This window comes from Boleophthalmus pectinirostris, unplaced genomic scaffold (assembly GCF_026225935.1).
Source record: "Boleophthalmus pectinirostris isolate CB_2022bp ecotype Guang Dong unplaced genomic scaffold, ASM2622593v1 HiC_scaffold_8, whole genome shotgun sequence".
Lineage (NCBI taxonomy): Eukaryota > Metazoa > Chordata > Actinopteri > Gobiiformes > Gobiidae > Boleophthalmus > Boleophthalmus pectinirostris.
Window position 1 is genome coordinate 2,474,775 of NW_026571515.1, and position 14,552 is coordinate 2,489,326.

At 43.5% G+C, this 14,552-nt stretch overlaps 1 pseudogene; it reads left to right on the forward strand.

Moving 5' to 3' along the window:
* The first annotated feature begins 13,710 nt into the window (after nt 1-13,710).
* Nucleotides 13,711-13,826, forward strand: LOC129412486 (5S ribosomal RNA; annotated as a pseudogene).
* The last annotated feature ends 726 nt before the right edge of the window (nt 13,827-14,552 follow it).

A 14,552-nucleotide genomic window follows, 5' to 3' on the forward strand; every position in this document is an offset into this window, starting at 1 on the left:
TCTATAGTGTTTATGGTTTATATGTTGTAAAGTTGAGTTTATTTATGCAGAAGATTTGAATGAAGAATCTGCACAGTGGATTGTGGGAGATCTCGTAGCTCCTTAGCTTCTTATGCTAAAGGAGCTCACGGTTTGTATTTTTCCTGGTTTATGAAATTGATTTAAGTTAATTTTTGCGCCTGCGCATTTGTAAGATTATGTCAAGAAACCGGGATACTCCATTTGATCATGTACACGTGGATATGAGTGTCCCGGTTTCTCAGTGCTCATGTAAACACAGTAACACGAATACTGACAGAACCGGGGTATGGCTAATAACCGGGTTATTGATGTGCATGTGTACGCACTCAATGAGAGGAAAGAGTTCACATTTCAGATTTAGGCCTAAAAGTCTAATCAATTCTGCAGATGAAGGGGCTGTAAAGTCATGGAAAATTCACTTTAGGTCATGAAAAAGTTTAGAAATTTTGTCAGTGAAAATGAGGGGATTTTTTCACTGAAGTTTAAGTGAGTGGCCCCTACGTCAACTCAAAACAACTACAAGCAGCAAAACTCTTCAGTTATTTAAATAAATCCGTGTAATCAACAGGGAAAACTTTCTCTCACCCACATCTGGCATCATCACTTTCTCAAATCCTGAAAAGTACCAGTGGATCACATCTGGAACTCTCCAAAACAAAACTCTCTACTCTCTAATTTTCAACACCTTTTTCAGCTTTTCTTCTCAAATTCCTTCTTGACTTGTGCAAAAATCTCAGTTTTATTTACAAAAGGAACGATCCCACTAAATTACGCCAAAATTAGAGAGTCGTAACTCACTTTTTTGCTCGTACTTTGTCAGTTTGTGGCTCTTGCGCTTCAGCGAACGGAACAAAACAACAGTGACAGTCTCCTCACTCGTCTGGAGAGCCGCGCTGAGAGGATTACAATTTGGTGCTTTGTCAAATCAGATTCATTATCTGAGCACGGATTCATTTGTCTGCTTTGTGTGCTTCATTAAGACACCACTATGCTAAGCCTTAATTAGGCACATGTTAATTGCAGTGATTATGTGGCTTCTCTTGAGGCGCTGTGGATGGGCACGGGAGCGAAACCAACATTTACTCTGAGGCTGACACAAACCCCGGCCCCGGACCGGAGAGTGGAGACGCTCCGGCTCCTCGGGGGCGGGGGGGTCCCGAGTCTCATCACACGACAAGGTTTACACGACCAGGCTGAAGTTGAAACACGCTTTATTATTCATTCATTTACCGTATTTTCTGGGCTATCGGTTGCGCTCTTAAAGGTTGTATGGAGGATTATTTTTTTTTGTTTCAAATTGTCGGTGAAAGTTTAAAATACACCATTACAGAGACGCAGCAGCCTTGTAATTATGATCAAAAAAAAAAAAGAAGGAATGAAAATCTATCAACTGTGGACGTGTTGAGGCCAGACAAACATCAGCCAATAGAAAACAAGGCTCCCTCATTTTCTATTGGCTGTTAGGTTGTCAATCAAACTCCCTACGTTTCTAGTGTAACTGAGTCACCAGTGCGCGGGAATTATGTGGTTTATGCAGCGGTTCTTAGAGGCTTTTTCTAACTGTAGCTTCCTCGCAGTTCGCACAAAGTTTGTTGCGATGACGGACGAGAATCCACGACCAGTTCGCCGCAAAAGAAAGTCGGTTTTTGAGGTCGCTGAAAGAAGAAGAAGGGGAAAAGGAGCGAAGACAAACTGAGGTGATTCTTGGAGATTCATATCCGTAGTGTCCTGGGTCGCATTTGAAAAAATCGGATCTGTGTGGTTCAGACTGTCATTAAAAGATCAGATACAGGAACATAGAGACAAAAAATCTGATTTGGGTCACTTCAGGCTGCAGTCTGAACGTAGCCTTGGATATGTGCTCCTGAAACTGATACATATCTGATCTTTTGACATGCGACTTCAGTCTGAACGGCCAAAGCTCATTCATCCACCTACACGTTTGCTCACGGACATAAGCTGCCAAAGATGTGTTTCCTCCTGTGAGCGTGGCACAAGTATTCACTCACAAATGTACACAAACGTTCTTCTCGTCATACAAAAATTGTTAATAAACTCCATGTCACTGAAGCGAAGCACATCACCACTCACCACATCCACACGTTCCTTTCAACGGACTGAACCACAAAACACCACGACCAAAAACCTCGTCCTTCTCCTTCTCAATCTCCTCCTTAAAACAAGTCAGTTGTTCATGTTCTGGCTCCGGTACGAGAGGAACTTTAAAATCTCCAGGTGCTCGATGCTGCGTCCATGTTTGGACAACTTCCGTAAACACAGAGACGCTCGCTGCGGTTGACGTCGTCGTGTCTCCAGTGTCACATGTGAGACACTTTTGGGCCGTTTAATGTTCACACTGGAGTCACATACAAGTCACATTTAACTGGAAATGTGAAGGACCTCGAAAAAACATCGGATTTCACAAAAAAATCTGAATTGAGCGTTAAACCCTGCAGTCTGAACGTAGACTAATACACGAAGATCAGAGCAAATACCAACATACGAATGAAATCAATCGTACGAATCAAAATTGGGGGTGTGTATCTCTGTTCGAACACCAGGACTGCTGCTCTGAGAGGTCCTGGTGTTCCCCATGTTCACGTAGCAGCCAGCATTTGTTATTTTAGGCTTTAATTAACCAAATAATAAATACATTTTTCATTATGCAATAGTCTGTTCAATTGATTCAACTTCAAAAATGTCCTGCTTTTAGGCTAGTGTGAGAAACAATACAGTTGGACTAGATCCAAACCAGAGTCCTGAACCAGCAGGAGCAGCTCTGGTTCAGGTTGGGCTCAGAGGAGCTGGAGCGGGGGGGGGGGTGATGTTAGGAGCTTCAGTCTGAGAAGAACTTTGGACAACTTCTGTAAACACAGAGACGCTCGCTGCGGTTGACGTCGTCGTGTCTCCAGTGTCACATGTGGGACACTTTTGGGCCGTTTAATGTTCACACTGGAGTCACATACAAGTCACATTTAACTGGAAATGTGAACGACCTCGAAAAAACATCGGATTTCACAAAAAAAATCTGAATTGAGCGTTAAACCCTGCAGTCTGAACGTAGCCCAAGTGTCCTGGATCTGTGTGGTTCAGACTGTCATTAAAAGATCAGATACAGGAACATAGGGGCCAAAAAATCGGACTGGGGTCACTTCAGGTGCAGACTGAACGTCGCCTTCTAGACACGAACTGAACAACTGAGTCACTGCGAACACGCCGACAATCCGCTGGTCCCAGACACACCCTCCCTACACGCCACAACTGAACAAACCCAGAGTCACCGTGAACGAACAAACAAACAAAACCACTCACCCATCACACTGTTGGGTTTCATTTAAAGTCCCACGAGGTTTATTTGTGAAATAAGTTTGAAAATAGACCATTTAATGACTTATAATCCTGTGTGGAAAATACAGTATTTGTGGATTCTCAATGAAAGCATCAAAACTATGAATATCTGCTCCCCTTGTTAGCTGACTCCCCCTTCAGAGCTCCGTCTCAGCCGTGGTTGGCCTTGTTCCAGCAGAGGACAAAGGATGGAGAATAACTTTGGCTACAGTCCTGCATATTTACGTAAGTACATGTTTGTCTCTGGCATTGTTTGTCTTTTAAAAAGCATCGTCCCTTTAATAAATAAATGCAAATACAAATAAATTCAAATCATCGAACAATCTGCTAATGAAACTCCTGCACGTCGCTTCAGGTTTGTCCAGTGTAGTTTTGCATCATGATTTTGTGTATTTACGGACAGTGTTGGGGAGTAACAGATTACATGTACCAGAGTAATCAGAGTACAAATGATGAGTAACTGTATTCAGTTACAGTTACTGTTTCAGTGAGTGGTAATTGGATTACAGTTACTTTATTGACTTACTTTTTTTTTTTTTTTTTTCCGGTAATACCACTCATTCTTGGAAACTAAACCAGGACTAAAACCAGGTTTACACCAGCCCTAAACCAGGACTAAAACAGTTCAAAAACAGGTCTAAAAGCAGGTCTAAACTAGATCTAAACCAGGTCTAAACCAGGTCTAAAACCAGGACTAAAACCAGCACTAAACCAGGTCTAAAACCAGGACTAAACCAATACTAAAACAGGACTAAAAGCAGGTCTAAACTAGATCTAAACCAAGACTAAACCAGGACTAAAACAGGATTTCTCCTCTTTTATCAGACAAAATATCTTAAGTTACGATTTCCTCGTCTTTGCTTCTCTACAGCAAATCAAGTAATCCAAAGTAATCAGATTACATTACTCACTTTAAGTAATTTAATGGATTCTGTTACAAACTACATTTTGGGGTGTGTAATCTGTAATCTGTAGGGGATTACATTTTAAAAGTTACTTTCCCAACACTGTTTTTGGAGTTCTGTCGTGTGGGAGGAACATTGGACGGAATCTTAAGGCCTGTTCATACTTTATAAGAACATAAGAACTGTTTTTGTTCTTGAGGTGATAAGAACAAGAACAAAATTGGTTTGGGCTCTGACCTTTCATACTTCAAAAAACTGCCTTGTCCCGCTCTTTTTTTTGTTTTGTTTTTTTTTTGTTCTTGGTGACCTGCCTTTTGGCTTTCGCAGACTTGTCACAGAGACTCCAGACTTTTCTAAACTGATTTTCGTCAGAGCTTTAAATGTCGCTGGCGTCTTTATCGTCACTGAGCGTCGTGTCGTACGGATGTTTGCGTTTTCTCACCATTTCCTCCAAATGTGACGCAAAACCATCCTTTTTTTTTTTTTTTTTTTTTTTGCTCCGCACCAGTGAGGAAGCAGATTAATTAATTTATTCATTAATCATTGCATTTATATAGCGCCTTTCAAGACACCCAAAGCACTTTACAGATCATTATTCGTTCTCTCCACACACCAGAACTGAGGCTGCCAATCTGCACCATCGACCCCTCGGACCATCACCAACACACCACTTTCTTTCTAGGCAATGAGTGCGTTTACATGCACATCAATAACCCGGTTATGATCGGGTTTTTTGAGTATCCCGGTTTCTTCATGGTGCATGTATACGCAGTAACCCGGTTTCAGTAACCCGGTTATGGCAGTATCCTGGTTATTAGAAACCAGGTTACTGTAGCTGGTTTATTCCGATAGTAACCGGGATACTTGTGGTCATGTAAACGCAGTATCCCGGTTACTGCAACATAAAGCTGAGTCGCATGCGTCCAAAAGACACTTTCCAGCCTTTCACCACAACAGTAGTGACATAAATAAATTGACCAACACAAATAAAGTGACCAAACGAGTGAAATGACGTAAAATAAAGAGCTGCACTAAACCTGCACACGAACAATCTGCACTCGTACGACCTGCACTCGTACGACCTGCACTCGTACGACCTGCACTCGTGTGACGCTGAAAAGCTAAAACATGAACTATCTCCTATACTCTATATGCACGGAACACACTTACCATCATTAACACCTCTTCTGTCACAGAAATAACACACATAATCCACAGAGTCGTGTCATTTAGTCCAAAAGAAACTGATCACATCAGCGGCGCAAGGAGCGAGTTGTTTTTATCGCCGCTAACAGTTTATGCTAATTAGCCAAACGGTCTTAAGTTTCGTTTCTGTAAAACGTAAACAAATGTGATCACAGCTGAATGATCTGATCAAACGGGCTGATGTGTCTATAGTGTTTATGGTTTATATGTTGTAAAGTTGAGTTTATTTATGCAGAAGATTTTAATGAAGAATCTGCACAGTGGATTGTGGGAGATCTCGTAGCTCCTTAGCTTCTTATGCTAAAGGAGCTCACGGTTTGTATTTTTCCTGGTTTATGAAATTGATTTAAGTTAATTTTTGCGCCTGCGCATTTGTAAGATTATGTCAAAACCGGGATACTCCATTTGATCATGTACACGCGGATATGAGTGTCTCTGTTTCTCAGAGCTCATGTAAACACAGTAACACGAACACTGACAGAACTGGGATATGGAGAATAACCGGGTTACTGATGTACATGTATACACACTCATTGTGAGCGAAGTGTCTTGCCTAAGGACACAGCGACAGATAAACCACGCCCACATAAATAACCAATCAGAGCGAAGATGTCAGACAGCGCTGCCGAACTGCCCGACAAAGTTCTGCTCAGCTGAAGAGTCGAGAACAAAAACGAGAACTGCCCAACAGGAGCTGGAAGAGCTGAGGGATGCAACCATAACCAAAATATCGTGATATCGTATCATTTAAAGTGATGACACAGTATCGATATCGTGGGCTGCTGTATCGATACATCACCAAGAGTATTTTTTTGGTTTATTTTACTAAAATATTTTGTTACAGCTACAGTTTTGTTGCTTGTTTAGAGGAAGAAAACTCGTTTATTTGACACATTTGACATTTTCACTGTTTTGATGATTAAAATGTTTGTGTTTCATATGAACTTTGCACAAGAAGAAGTGGTTTAACAAAGACTTTCAGCATCACAGTCAAGATTTAGCCTTTATTTTTTACTGAACCGTATGGAATCGATTTGAAATATATCGAATCAAAAGTGCACTGTATCGAGGTATGTATCGTATCGGCAACTACTTAGTGATACCCTAACCCTAGTGAGCACCTGTTATAAAGGGTCAAATGTTACGTAAGTATAATTTTCCCTTTAAGGTCTGATGCTGTGTCTGTGCTCTACACTGTCCAGTCTCCAAACGGCTGCTCTGTGTCTGTAATTGTCCTGTTGGATTATTCCTGCTCTGACCCCTGACCTCTGACCCCTGCTCCAGAGGCTAACGCTCGCCCCTCCTGAGCCTCGTGGCTGGAGCCTGCGCCGCTCACACACACACACACACACACACACACAGAACTGAACTGAACAAACAGAGCTGTATGTGTCTCTGCATCTAATGAATGTAATTGTGGTGTGGAGCCGCCACCGCTGGGCCGTAATTAGTGACTATTTAGTTGATTGAAGTGGTTGTGACAAAGATCCCCAGGGACCCGTGTAGATATTGAGAGTGGGTGGTCAAGGCGCACACGGAGGTCAGGTTTTACCTCAGCGGAAAACACGTCAATTAATTTTAATTGACAGGGTGGGTGTACGCGAGCGCCGAGCGGGGATCCCTTAAGATGCCGCCGCTACAAAAGGATGTTTATTTTAAACCCCTGGAGAATTTAAGCGGCTCTGCTGAAGGATCAAAATGATCTGTCCAGACAAGTGGTCACTGCTGATGAGTCAGAGGAGCCCCGGGGACAGGCGCAGTCGAGTCGATAATCCACAACAACAGGCACAGTCTTGATATTATTATTATTATTATTACAGAATAAAGCTGAAAACAGAGCAGCTTCAGAGTTTCACACATAAACACTGCTGTATTTTCCAGTTACTTTTAACTGACGCAGGATCATAATTAGAAGGTGACAGTGAAAGTCCCTAATACAATAAATTGTTTGTTCAATGTTTGTGGATTTTTCATTTTGTCTTTTGTTAGTTACAATATGACAGAGCAGCTTGAGAAGAGCAGTGGATTAAAGAAAACTGCTCACCAAAACCCAAATTTGGGGAGAAGCAAATCACATTTTAATTGGACAAATGATCCAGTGCTGAGAGAGAAATATGAGACTATTTCACTGGGAACAGTCTGTAATGCACCTAAACCTACAGCCGGGGTTCACTTAAACCTGTCAGAATTACAAGAAAAAAGTCTCCAAACCTGAGCTCCTGGTGGTTTACGTGACACAGTTAAAGGTCTGTCCTCTTCAGACTGTCTCCTGTGGTGTGTGGTCTCCTGGTCTCACAGCTGTGGGCTCCTGCTGTGGGAGGCTCTTCAGGTTCTTACTCTGTGATTGTCTCTCAGCCCTTCATCCACGCAGACTCGTCAGACCTGCTGTGAGGCGTTTAATGGCGGCTGGAACGAGCCTGTCTCTTATCTGTGGCGCTATATTGACCCGGAGCCGTCACAGGCATCAGCGGAGGAGGAGGAGCACGTTCTGTTTGTCCAGCGTCTCATCACAGCAGCTGCTGTCTGGACACTTGAATTAGCTGCTTGCATTTATCCCACTCACCTTGAGCCTGTCATGTCGCGATAACGGCGTCCGATTGCTGTGAGATACCGGCAAATGGCCTCTCTGTCTTCTTCAAATCCCTGTGTGATTACAGCTGTGAGCTGAGGCCAGCTCCTCTCCAAAGGTCACTCACAAATAGCAGCCGTTTTAATGCAAAGAGCCAGAGCCCTGTTCAAATCATCGCAGGCAGACTGCGCCGATGAATTAGCAGATTAGCTCGGCTCTGGCTCAGATACATCTGTCACATCACTCACACAAATAAGTGGTGTCCGTAAACGCGAAGGTGGCACTTCCACAGAAAGAGCGGGAAACGGCCCCATGTATCTACAGCAGTTATTAGCCTCTCTGCCCACCTCATTATGTCCCCGCGCAGTAATCAATCACAGCCTAAATTGGATTTGGATTGAATTCCTGTGGTCGTCGCAATGAGCCGCTCCACGTCCAGAGGTTTGACTTTGTCTCTGACATTCCAAATCGGCTCAGAGGCTGCGGCTGAGAGGAGAGTGTGATGGGAAAAGCTTCACAGCAGAATCTGCACATATGTGTCACATATGGGCAGAAAAGCTGGAGTTTAGTTGAATATGAATAGCTGCTGTCACACGCTGGCACAGGCACAAAGGAGTTTTTACCTTGAGGAGATTAATGAAGCCTGTGTGCAGCTATAGGCTCACACCGCCTCTGAAAGAACGCAGTAATTACAGCTGAGCTGTGAAATATCTGTTAATGAGACTGAACAAATAGAGCAGTCCAGCAGCTCGGTGCAGGAGGCCCTATTGATTTTGGGCTTTTTCCTAATAAGAGCTGTAACATTTTAATGATGGGAAAGGCATTAGGGAGGTTTTATGAAATAGAAACACTCACTCATATAAGCAATCAACTCTGCTACTGCAAACTGCAAACTAAAACCTCCCCCAGAGCTTCAATTAGGTATATTTTTAAACGAAGCCTTGGCAGGAGCCGACATAAAGGATGATTGGACTGAGACGTAAACATAATCGTGGTGATGCCAGAACCTGCTCTCCAGCAGAGATGGAGATACTGCAGTGAGTCTAGAATCCTCTCCACACGCTCCACTCGGCCTCATCAATCCAGGATTTCTATTAGTTTTTGCCACGTGACAAAACACCAAGAAACATTTACTCCTTCTACTGCGGCTGCCTCTCTCTGTGGTTTGGAGAGAGGACTGCACCATCCTGCCTTTTTCAGTTCTGATACTAACACCCACAGTGAGGCTTTAAGTATCTGCAGACATCTGAGCTCAGTGCAGAGACTGAAAACCGGATTTATTTCCTTAAAACAAAAATAATGAACAAATGAACCAATATCCGAACCAGCAGATTTTTCACATCAGACACCAACATCATCATCATCATCACTCATGCATTTACACAGCGCCTTTCAAAACACACAAAGCACTTTACAGAACAATATTCACTCCACACTCGATGGTGGTAAACTACTATTGTAGCCACAGCTGCCCTGGGACAGACTGACGGAATAGAGGCTGCTAATCTGCGCCATCGGCCCCTCCGACCACCACCATCACTCACGCACGCTCCACTTTCTTATTAGGCAATGTGAGTGACGTTCTTGCCTAAGGACACAAGAACAGGTGTTGGTGTTCCGAGTCTCTCATCCATGTCCTGCAATTTATCAAAATACACTTCTGAAACCACTTAATATTCTCTTGAACTCTCTTTGTAGATTTATTCTTAAATGTCCACCACAAACCCATCACTGTATTTTATTTGAAAAACTCGACTGGCTACAACCACAGAATAGATTCAACTCATTTTTAAATGTATTTACTTTAACTGTCCCCATTCTCTACAATATTTACTCCCAGCAACATCATCATATTCACTTAGAAGCTCCACTGTCTCACTTTTTCTGTTCCCCAAATCAACAAAGACGTTGGACGCAGATCATGTCACTGCAGAGCCCCTTCAGACTGGAGAAGAAACCCACACCTTTCAGAACCTTAACCTCTACAAACTGTTCATTTCTTAAGTCTTCACAATATGGTTTGGGTTACAGAACTTTATTCACTCCACTCGATGGTGGTAAACTACTACTGGCAGATTTTATACATTCAAATGTCTCTTATTCAGAAACTAGAGGAACTATTGAAATAAGTAAAGTATCAGAATGTAGGAAAGAGTTACACTCCAACAGGGTCAAGTTAAACCTGTGAGATTCTTTCAAGTTCAAGACAAAAAATTTAAAAACTCATGTTGGTAACGGAGGGAATGAAATATGCAGCACTTTTTGGTCAATAAATCCAAACAGTGATAACTCTTGGTTCTCACTTACATATCCTTAACAAACTGGTTTGAATATTTGCTTCATATAGTTTTCTACCATATGGTACAAGATTAGGTTGAAAAACCTCTTACTTTTTGACTCATGAGATTTTTTATTAAGAAAGTTCATGGTAACGGAGGGAAAAGTAACGGAGGGAAAATTGTACAAACAAGTAGAAGGTGCAGGATTTTACATCATTTGTCGCTTTTTTACTCTAATATTACTTCAAAATGAAAGGAAACTATTTCTATAAAATATTTCAGTCCTTCGAAGCAAATTTTTATCATTTTAAATACATTTTTTTTTGAAAAATCCTGTCCCTTCATCAACAGTTCAAAGATGGAATAACACAAGATGATGAAATACATCCATTTATTGACATGATTTGCAGGTCTTTGAAATTTGGGAAATAATTTTTGTTCCATGTTTCATACATGGTCTGTTTAAAACATATGGAACTTTAGAACCAAAAATGGTCCAGAAAAAAGGTCAACAGTTTGATAAACTAGAGTACATATGTATCTGTTCAATACATTTTTATATCAGATTAATTAACTTGAATTTTTGGCCTTGCTGTTTACTTCTGCTTGACTGGGCGCTATTGTAGCCACGGCTGCCTTGGGACAGACTGACGGAAGAGACGCTTCCACTCTGCGCCATCGGCCCCTCCCACCACCACCATCACTCACGCACACTCCACGTTCTTACAGGGCAGTGTTGGTAAGGATACAACAACAGTTTTTGCCCCACTGTGACTCCTGGTGTGTCCTGGTGTCCTTAGGTGGTGGGAATGGGACTGAAAATTCTGTCCCGCACCAACCTCTAGTCTGTATGTGTGCGCGTCTGTGTGTTTTGTAATGAAAGTCTGTACGTTTTGTGTTGTCTCTATTGTATTTTATTGTGTATTACTGACGCGTTGTGTTTTCTGGACCCTTTCAAAAACGAAATGGCACATCTCAAGGGGCATTCCAATAAAAATAAATAAATAAATACTCTCCAGGTCCGGCCCCGCTGAGCTTCTGACGGCATCAGGTTTTGACAGGACCGTGCTTTAGAAACAAAGACACAAACAAACCCCGCACGCCGCCGCCTTTCCAAACACGCAGGTGCGACGAACCGCAGGTGACACGGCGAAGCTGTCGAGGCGTCCTAAACGAGCCCCCGAACGAGCGTTATTGTCAGTGCGGGTCTGTGGGCTGATGTTTGGACCTGTCTACACGCTGTTCTCCTGTGAGCTACATGACTAATATTCCTCTCTCTGCTCCGTCGTCTCGCAGCGAAAAGGTCAGACTCGGCCCCGTTCGCACAGCTTTAGGTTTGAGCACGACCACGTACACACACACACACACACTCACACTCTCGCTCTGTACCGTGGCGCCGGTCTTTTGTATTACAGGCCGTGCTGAGTCTGGTGGAGGTTCCCCGCTGCCAACTTCTCGCACAGGGACAATTTACACAGCGGCACTATTTATGACAAAGGGTGAAATATGGCTTTTTAATGTGCTGAGGGTTGAACAAAGTGTGTAGCAGCAAAACAGAAGCACACTGGAGAAAATACCAATTAGAATCACAAGATATTCTTAAAAAATACACTTATTTCTGGAACACAGTCGAGCGGATAACTGGCCCGGTCCAATTTAAACTGATTTTTCGAAGAGAACGTTAGACCCGGTGATCACAGACTGTCAGTGGTGCAGTGGGGATTTTTTTAAGTGGGGGGACATGATTCACACTATCATCGATGACGTCTGCACTCATTTCTGAACTGGATATTTTGTCAACAATGGCCAATATAGAGAATCTAAGGCTACGTTCAGACTGCAGCCTGAAGTGACCCAAATCAGATTTTTTGTCTCTATGTTCCTGTATCTGATCTTTTAATGACAGTCTGAACCACACAGATCCGATTTTTTCAAATGTGACCCAGGACACTTGGATATGTGCTCCTGAAACTGATACATATCTGATCTTTTGACATGTGACTTCAGTCTGAACGGCCAAAGTGCATTCATCCACCTACACGTTATCAACAAGACACAAACGTCACTATTCTGCGCTGAAGTAGGAGAAAATTGTTAATGAACTCTGTGTCACTGAAGTGAAGCACATCTCCACTCACCACAAAACACCACGACCAAAAACCTCGTCCTTCTCCTTCTCAATCTCCTCCTTAAAACAAGTAAGTTGTTCATGTTGTGGCTCCGGTACGAGAGGAACTTTAAAATCTCCAGGTGCTCGATGCTGCGTCCATGTTTGGACAACTTCTGTAAACACAGAGACGCTCGCTGCGGTTGACGTCGTCGTGTCTCCAGTGTCACATGTGGGACACTTTCGGGCCGTTTAATGTTCACACTGGAGTCACATACAAGTCACATTTAACTGGAAATGTGAAGGACCTCGAAAAAACATCGGATTTCACAAAAAAATCGGAATTGAGCGTTAAACCTGCAGTCTGAACGTAAACTAATACACGAAGATCAGAGCAAATACCAACGTACGAATGAAATCAATCGTACGAATCAAAATTGGGGGTGTGTATCTCTGTTCGAACACCAGGACTGCTGCTCTGAGAGGTCCTGGTGTTCCCCATGTTCACGTAGCAGCCAGCATTTGTTATTTTAGGCTTTAATTAACCAAATAATAAATACATTTTTCATTATGCAATAGTCTGTTCAATTGATTCAACTTCAAAAATGTCCTGCTTTTAGCCTAGTGTGAGAAACGATACAGTCGGACTAGATCCAAACCAGAGTCCTGAACCAGCAGGAGCAGCTCTGGTTCAGGTTGGGCTCAGAGGAGCTGGAGCGGGGGGGGGGGGGGGGGTGATGTTAGGAGCTTCGGTCTGAGAAGAACTTTCCCCGGGAAGAACCCAGAGTGTGTGGAGAACAGATGCTCAGAACAACATATAACCAACCAAAGAGGATTCACGCTTCTTTGCACCACCTTGGACCAGCCTCAGTCCTCGAGCACAGAGGACCAGAGCAGCCCGCCCGGACCTGTAGTCCACAGCACATTCTCACTTTCCTCGCACGGATCCAGAGTGCAGACAACGGCACAGAACCGCTCGGACTCAGTCCACTGCACACTGGTCTCACTCGCCCTCGTCTAGAACCAGCACATGAAGGACCAATCTGACCAATATGAGCGACTTGAGAGCGAGAGAGAGAACCCCGAGCCCACGGAGCAGGGTGTTTGCAAATCACAATCAGGGAATGGCTGCACTTTGCGCCGTGGGGCGTGGAGCTCTGTGTCGGTCCTTTCGACTGCGGTCACACAATAGTCTAAGCGGGCACACCTCCGGGCTCGTCCCGACACTCAGTCCTGGTTCAGTTCTGGTTCAGTCCTGGTTCAGTTCTGGTTCAGTTCTGTGGTCACACCGGCTTGTAAACGCCTGATCCCGTCAGATCTCAGAAGCTCAGCAGGGCCGGACCTGGTTAGTACTTTGATGGAGACACTGGGAAAATCAGGAGCCACAAGAGGCGCCAGTGGCAATAACTGTTGTGTCCTTAGGCAAGACACTTCACCCACATTTCCTAGTATGGAAGTATGAAAGTGGTGTGTGTGTGTGTGTGTGATGGTGGTCGGAGGGACCAATGGCGCTGATTGGCATGGCAGCCATGCTTCTGTCAGTCTGCCCCAGGGCAGCTGTGGCTACAATAGTAGTTTACCACCACCAGGTGTAGAGTGAATGAATAATACTGAATAATGCTCTGTAAAGTGTCTTTGTGACATATGTCTGTGCTACATAAATAAAGACTTACTTCTGTCCTGGTTCAGGTCCCTGCAGGTCACTAGTGCACAGATCATGAGCCTCTGCAGGTTGTTTTTCACCGTTGCCAGTCGCTCTGGTTTGACATTTAAGTTGTAGCTATTTTATATATTTGTTATTTTTTTATATTTCTCATCGGGAGAAGTGTGTGGACAGTGATGTACCCCCACGTACCACACCCACTACACCCCTGCACACTGTATAAAGAAGTGGACTAAGGGAGTGTGGCCAAACCCATAGCGTCTAGCTTCAGTCAAATGAAGCTCATCGAGGCTTGCGGTCATAGGAGCAAATTTGGAGCCAAGATCAACACTCGGACTTAGGAATAGGAATTAATTTATGGACAAAACAGTGAAATAAAAACTCCAGGATGATGTAGAGTGGGATAAAACGGACAGTCGCAGTTACAGAGAGATGGGTGACAGTTTTTCAGTGA